The sequence below is a fragment of the Misgurnus anguillicaudatus genome, chromosome 12 (genome assembly GCF_027580225.2).
Source record: "Misgurnus anguillicaudatus chromosome 12, ASM2758022v2, whole genome shotgun sequence".
In the NCBI taxonomy this organism is placed as follows: domain Eukaryota; kingdom Metazoa; phylum Chordata; class Actinopteri; order Cypriniformes; family Cobitidae; genus Misgurnus; species Misgurnus anguillicaudatus.
This window is the reverse complement of record NC_073348.2, coordinates 6,165,367-6,173,064: the sequence shown is the minus strand read 5'-3', so window position 1 is coordinate 6,173,064 and position 7,698 is coordinate 6,165,367. Positions and strand designations below refer to the sequence as shown.

Sequence of the window (7,698 nt, the reverse complement as noted above, 5' to 3'; positions counted from 1 at the left end):
ACCACCAAAAGAAAAGAGAAGAGCCTGTCTGGGTTATTACAGCAAATAACCAGTGCAAAGAAGAATAAGTCACTAGCTTCAGGACATGCAATGCCAGTCCAAGAAAAACTTGACTCAGAGGTGAAACTGTACTTGTCACTTCCTTCTATTAGTGCTGATGCAGATCCATTGGCTTGGTGGAAAGCACATGTGGAACAAATGCCGATGCTTTCAAAAGTGGCCAAAAAATATCTCTGTATCCCTGCTACAAGTGTGCCCTCCGAAAGGGTATTCATGTTGTGACTTTGGTTTTTGATACTGCTGTATTTTTGTTTCTCTGTTCATGTTTCTGTGTTGACTGTTTTCACATGCGCGGCTCTGTCACGGGTGTCATTAGTGTCATTTCTGTCACCTGCGTCTCTCACCTGATATTCATTTGATGCCCAATCGGTTTAGTATTTAATCCCTGTGTGTGTGTTTGCTCCTTGCAAGTTCGTCTGTATATGTTCTCGCCATTACTAGCATTGCTAGTTTCCAGTCTTGTCTTGTGTCGTTTTCTTGTTTGGATTTATTCATGACATTTGTGCTATCTGCTGTCCAGGATTTATCGCTGGGATTCTGTTTATACCCTCGGCTCTCTGGACTGTTTCTCTGCTGCCTGTTACAGACTGTCTTCAACCTCTGTTGGATTTACAGACTGGTCTATTACTTAACTGCAGAAGCTCATCGCGGCATTGTCGCTGTCCACCGGAGAGGTCCTTCATCACTGGAGCTGTCCAGCTGCTCTCATCCGTTTCTCTAACGCTCTCTCTCTCTCCCTCTGCCCGCCGCAGGATTTACCCCCTGTCCCAGTGGCTTCCGTGACGCGGCGCTCACAGAAGCGGTCTACGCACCATACCCCATATCGGGGCCTTCATACTCTCTCCCACCGTTCGTCTGTCTGGCCGGAGCCCGAACGTGTGTGGTTCATCGGTCCGGTGCCAGTGTGTGATCTCCACCCCAGCCGTCTGCCTTGGTGTGGCTTTGAGCCCAGACGTGCTTTTGACATTTTCCTCTCATTATCATTTAAATAAAGTCTTCTGTTATCTGCACTGGGATCTTCTGTTTTTCATTGTCTGACAGAACGAACTTGCCATCATGGATCCCGCAGATGCAGATTCCGTTCGTTCAGCGATCGCTCAGCAAGGGGCTTGGCTGGGTAGACACACCGATCAGCTCTCTACTACAGCTCGGGAGATGGAGGATTTGTCCGCTCGTTTTAATGAGCTTTCGTCACGTTTTGATCGGACTCATCATTCCCGAGATTCGGAGCCCCATGTCGCCAACCCTCCACCTTATGATGGTGACCCCTCCTCCTGTCGGGCTTTCCTGTCCCAGTGTTCACTGGTATTTGCCCTCCAGCCTCGCCGCTATGCGACTGAGCGCACTCGGATTGCTTATGTTATCACTCTGTTGGTTGGGAGAGCCCGCCAGTGGGGCACCGCTGTTTGGGACGCCCAGGATCCTTGCTGCCATTCTTTCGAGGAGTTCCGTGAGGAGATGGTGAAACTTTTTGACTGTTCGGCTCGTGGAGATGCCGCTGCTGCCCGGTTGGTCCGTCTCACGCAGGGAGCCAGCTCCGTCACTGACTATTCCATCCAGTTTAAGACCTTGGCAGCAGCCTGCAGCTGGAACGAGCCGGCACTCCGGGCACTATTTCTTGAGGGTCTCAGCGACAACATTCAGGATGAGATTGCAACTCACGATTTACCTCACACTCTGGATGGTATCATCGAGTTAGCACTGAGGGTGGAGGCTCGGATGCTGTTTCGTGATCAACGTCGCACACTGCGTCATCGTGTCCATCAGAGTGAGATCTCTCAGTCCAGTCAGAGCAGTGTTCCTTTAACTACGGAGACTGAGCCCATGCAGTTGGGTAGAATGCGTCTTTCGCAGAGAGAGAGAGAGCGTCGTCTTCAGAAGTCTCTGTGTCTTTATTGTGGCAAGCCAGGACATTTTGCCAAGGACTGTCCGGTAAAAGGGGACCGCCCATCAGTGAACCGGGGAGTTCTGGTGGGCGCCACTTCTAGGAAATCCTCCACGACTTCATGCACTCAGCTTCCTGTCACCCTGTCGTATGCTGGCCTCGATCATTCTACTACTGTGTTGCTCGACTCGGGCGCTGAGGGCAACTTTATTAGTAAGGATTTGGCTCATGAGTGCGGCATTCCTGCTGTCCCTTTAGAGGTTCCACTGGATGTCTGGTCCATCAAGGGTCAGCAGATGGCACAAATCACGCACTGCACTCCTTCTGTAAGTCTTTTTATTCTGGCAATCATCGTGAGGAGATTGTGTTGTACATCCTTCATGCCTCGCTCTCACCCATTATTTTAGGGCATGCATGGTTGGCACAACACAATCCCCACGTTGATTGGCAACTCAATGTCATTTTAGCTTGGTCTCAGTCTTGTCATGTGTCTTGTCTTGGTTCTGCTGTTTCGGGTTCTGTTTCTTCTCTCCCTCAGGTTTCGGCGGTTGATTTGACCGGGGTTCCGGCGGAATATGCCGATATCGGTCAGGTTTTCAGTAAAGCCCGGGCCACCTCCCTTCCTCCCCACCGGCCATACGACTGTTCTATTGAACTTCTCCCAGACACTTCTCCGCCTAAAGGTAGACTTTATTCTTTGTCTGGTCCGGAGAGAGAGGCTATGGACCGTTATATTAGTGATGCCCTTCGTGCAGGTCTCATTCGTCCCTCCACCTCTCCCGCAGGGGCGGGGTTTTTCTTTGTTAAAAAGAAGGACGGCTCCCTACGTCCCTGTATTGATTATAGGGGTTTGAATGACATTACTGTTAAGAATAGGTATCCTCTTCCTTTAATGTCTTCTGCTTTTGAGCTTTTGCAGGGAGCGCGGTTCTTCACTAAGCTAGATTTGCGCAACGCCTATCATCTATTGCGCATAAGAGAGGGCGATGAGTGGAAGACGGCATTTAATACCCCTACTGGTCACTTTGAGTACTGCGTTCTTCCTTTCGGGCTTTGTAACGCTCCGTCTGTCTTCCAGACTTTGGTTAATGATGTGCTGAGAGACATGATTAACAAATTTGTCTTTGTGTACATTGATGATATTCTCATCTTTTCTTCCTCCATGCAGGAACACACTCAGCATGTCCGCCGAGTCTTACGCCGTTTGCTTGAGAACAAGTTATATGTGAAGGCGGAGAAGTGCGAGTTTCATAAGAGGTCAGTTTCGTTTCTGGGTTTTGTGATAGCCGAGGGTGAGATACGTCCCGATCCAGATAAGGTCAGAGCGGTGGCTAAGTGGCCTGTCCCCGACTCTCGTAAGGCATTACTGCGTTTCTTAGGGTTCGCCAATTTTTACCGGCGATTCATTAGAAACTTTGGTCGGATTGCTCAACCCCTTACGGCTCTCACCTCCACTAAGGAGAGGTTTGTCTGGGGAAAGGAGGCTCAGGAAGCCTTTGATAATTTAAAGTACCGGTTTATCACTGCTCCTGTTCTTTCTATTCCAGATCCTACCTCCCAGTTCATTGTTGAGGTGGATGCTTCTGATGTCGGGGTTGGTGCTGTTCTGTCTCAGCGATCTCGTAAGGATGGCAAGGTGCATCCTTGCGCTTTTTTCTCACACCGGCTTAACCCTGCGGAACGGAACTATGACATAGGTAATCGGGAGCTGCTGGCCGTCAGATTGGCTTTGGGTGAGTGGCGTCACTGGTTGGAGGGGACCTCGGAACCCTTTCTGGTCTGGACGGATCATAAGAATTTAGAGTATATCCGTTCAGCCAGAAGGTTAACGTCTCGCCAGGCACTTTTCTTTGACCGGTTTAACTTCGTCCTCTCGTACCGGCCTGGTTCAAAGAACACTAAACCCGATGCTCTCTCTCGCTTGTTCAATGTTTCCGATTCGGGCAGAGACGAAACCATTCTCCCGAGAGGGCGAGTGGTGGGCGCTCTGCGTTGGGGCATCGAACAGCGGGTGAGAGAGGCCGGACGAGAGGGGGAAGTGCCAGAGGGGTGCCCAGCGGGTCTGCTTTGGGTTCCGAAATCGCTCCGTTCCGAGGTCATCCGGTGGGGTCACGAATCCAAATTAGTCTGTCATCCTGGGGTTCGGAGATCGTTGGCTGCCGTCCGTCAGCGATTTTGGTGGCCCTCTATGGGTTCCGATGTCAGACAGTTTGTGTTAGCCTGTCAGGTTTGTGCCCGCAATAAGGCTTCTCATCAAGCCCCAGTAGGTCTGCTTAAGCCCTTATCTGTCCCTTCCCGTCCCTGGTCTCATATAGCCATTGATTTTGTTACCAATTTACCCAGTTCTAGAGGTAACACTGTAATTTTGACCATTGTCGATCGCTTCTCTAAGGCAGCGCATTTTGTCCCTCTGCCCAAGCTTCCTTCTGCCAAAGAGACGGCTCAGATTATGATAGAACACGTCTTTCGCTTACATGGTCTGCCTTCTGACGTAGTTTCTGATAGGGGTCCTCAATTTATCTCCCGTTTTTGGCAAGAGTTCTGTAGACAGATCGGCTCCACAGCCAGCTTGTCTTCAGGTTATCACCCACAGACCAACGGGCAATGTGAACGGGCTAACCAGGATCTTGGTCGTGCGCTCCGCTGTCTGACATCTCAGTATCCGAGCTCTTGGTGCCAACAGTTACCCTGGGTAGAATACGCACATAACTCTCTTCCTGTTTCTTCCCATAAGATGTCTCCGTTTGAGGCTTCCATGGGGTTTCAGCCCCCTCTTTTCCCAGATCAGGAACTCGATGCGGTGGTCCCGTCTGCGCTAGCCTTTGTTCAACGTTGCAGACGCACCTGGAGAAGGGCTAGAGATACATTACTCAGGACCTCCAGACGCACCAAAGCCGCGGCTGATCGTCACCGTAGACCCGCGCCCCGTTTTATCTGTGGGCAAAAGGTATGGCTTTCTTCCAAGGATCTGTCTCTCCGAGGGCCATCTCGTAAGCTGGCACCTCGATTCCTTGGGCCATACAGTATTGAAAAGGTTATTAACCCGGTGACAGTCCCAGATAGCAAAATTTTTCAGGGCCAGAAATGGCTGAGTTCAGGCTGTTCTTTTGGCACACATGCCGCCACGGCTTACGGTCCTTGATTGGTCCCAGAGCTGCTTGCCTTAAGTAATCCAGAATCTAGCCGAAAGCAGACCATAACTTAGCCGCAACCCTTTCACACCTCGAGAAATCAGCCACAGCTCTCCCGGAATCTCCAGATAACAACCAAAAAACAGCCCAAATTACCACATTTATCCCCAAACTTACCCACAACTTTTCCAGAAACCCCAAATGTAACCCATAAAATAACCAAAATTACCATATTTACCCCAGAACCCACCCACAACTTATCCAGATGCCCCAGAAAATAGCCATAAAGTGACCAAAATATATTTATATCCCGTAAAATGTGTAATTGAAAAACACAGATATAAAGCAAATATAGAGTTTTATTGATTTTATTTCAGATAACATCAAAATAAATGAAATGTCAATGTTCTGCCAAATAAACAAATAACAGTAGAAGGATCAAATAAAAGCAAAGAAATAGCCAAAGTAACATAAAAGCTAACAGAGAAACATTAACTTAATTGTTTTAAACAATAAACGGACAATAAAAAACCAGATGTAATAACAGATAGCAATATACAACAACTGGTTAAATATAAAAACATGCAATATAAAATGAATGTTTACAGATGTGCAAATGTGTATTAGATAAATACATTTGAAAATAATATCATGTTATGTCACCAGCTAGAAAAAAGCAACATTTAGTAACTTTAATCTCCAGTCATGTCTGTACACACAAAGGACTTCTTACAGCCTACAGAAAAATCATAAAATACAGTTAGAAAATACATTTACATAAAATGAATAAGAGTAAGGACAAAAATGATATAGTACACACTGCCAGTCCAAGAACTGATACTTTTAACATTCAATTCAAGACATGGGAAAAAATATGTTTGCAGATTTCAGAGTTCCAGAAGGATTTCTAAATTACCAATTAAATAAAGCACTTACCAAGTACAAAAATTGTTTTAGTCAATTTCCTGCTTCATTATTTTCCAGCGTTCACTCCAAACAATCCAAGATCAAGTACCTGGAATATTTTTAAAACATGGTGTCACTTTTAAGCCAAAACTTGTGCTTTTGTAACTTATATGAATATAATACAAATTACCCTAATAAGAGACTTAACAAATTAGATATAGACAATAATGTAATTCATCAAATCAAACTGCACAAAGATAAATAATGAACATAATATACATCATCTTACTTAATTTTCTGTTTTGATGTCCATGTCTTTGTCTCTGTCTGGAGAATGGTTTGCTGTTCTCCAAGAGGCAGTAATGTCTATCAAATACAGAAGTCAAAAATCAAATCACACACATTGGTTTACTCTTTTAAACTGATACATTTTTTAACGAAGTTAAACTCACATCAGTCTTTACCCAGACAGCTGGAACAACATAGTCTGGTATAGGACTTCTGCAAACAAAACACAAGTATAAGTAAACTTTATATTGTAAAAAGGTAAAATAAAAGATTAAGACAAGCAATAAAGACAACATTTATAACTCTTAGGTATAAAATTCCTTTACAAAAGCAATGGATGTCCTCATGTCTTTGTCTCTGTCTGGAGTACAGTCTGCTTTTTCCCAAGAGGCAGTAATATCTATTAAATAGAGAAGTCAAACATCTGATCAGATACACATTTGTTTAATATTTAAACTATTACATTTTAAATGAAGTATTAAACTCAAATTATTCTTCATCCAGATTGCAGGAACAACATGTTTTGTTGACAAAGTGTGGTACATGACTTCTACAAACAAAAAACAAGTACAAGTAAACTTTATATTGTTAAAATGTCAAATAAAATATTAAGACAAACAATAAAGACAACATTTATAACTCTTGGGTATAAAATTCCTTTACAAAAGCAATAGATGTCCTCACGTCTTTGTCTCTGTCTGGAGTACAGTCGGCTGTTCTCCAAGAGGCAGTAATATCTATTAAATAGAGGAGTCAAACACAAACATCTTAACACATACACATTTGTTTATTATTTAAACGGTTAGGTTTATTAACCTCATTATTATTCTTTACTCACATTATTCTTTATCCAGATTGCAGAAACAACATTTATTGTTGACAAAGTGTGGTACATGACTTCAGCAAACAAAATGCAAATATAAATATAGCTGCAAGCAGCGATTGCCGGGGTTCAAGCGATTTGGGACATTAAGACCTTTAAGGGCATGCCTGTGTAGATTTGCTGCATTGTACAAAATAAATGATGAAAAATAAGCTACCAGACACACGTGTTCAAAGTTATCAGCAAAAAAGTTGCTATCATTCAGTGAAATGTCTCCCTGTCTTCTCACGGAACATTGACAAACAGAACAATGAAGGAAATGTTTGTGGTGCTTGCAGTGGCAAATCTCGGGTCACAAAACGTTAAAATACTGTTAATGAGTCAAAAGAGCCGAACCCCATGTCTCTACGATGTTCTGATACAGAGATACAGCTCTTGCTAAATGATTGCTAGGGTATTCTCATTGGTTGCTAGGAAGTGAATTGCAATCCACCAATGATTACACTCAAAGCCATGAAAGGCATAATCCATGATGACTCATGATTTTAGATGTAAGGTTGCAGTATTTTTAAGTGAAAATAACAAATAACCACTAGGTGGCGCTA

At 44.6% G+C, this 7,698-nt stretch overlaps 1 long non-coding RNA gene across 3 annotated transcripts; it reads right to left on the bottom strand.

Moving 5' to 3' along the window:
- Positions 1-5,484: 5,484 nt before the first annotated feature.
- LOC141369141 (uncharacterized) lies at positions 5,485-7,177 on the bottom strand. Of its 3 annotated transcripts, none has more exons than XR_012372705.1 (7): positions 7,109-7,177; positions 6,934-7,007; positions 6,597-6,820; positions 6,435-6,483; positions 6,272-6,348; positions 6,013-6,091; positions 5,485-5,812 (listed from the first exon to the last, which is right to left on the bottom strand). It is a non-coding gene; the product is annotated as an uncharacterized lncRNA (long non-coding RNA). The 3 variants fall into 3 exon arrangements; XR_012372706.1 differs by having other exon boundaries at positions 6,955-7,007; XR_012372704.1 differs by having other exon boundaries at positions 6,597-7,007.
- Positions 7,178-7,698: the final 521 nt, after the last annotated feature.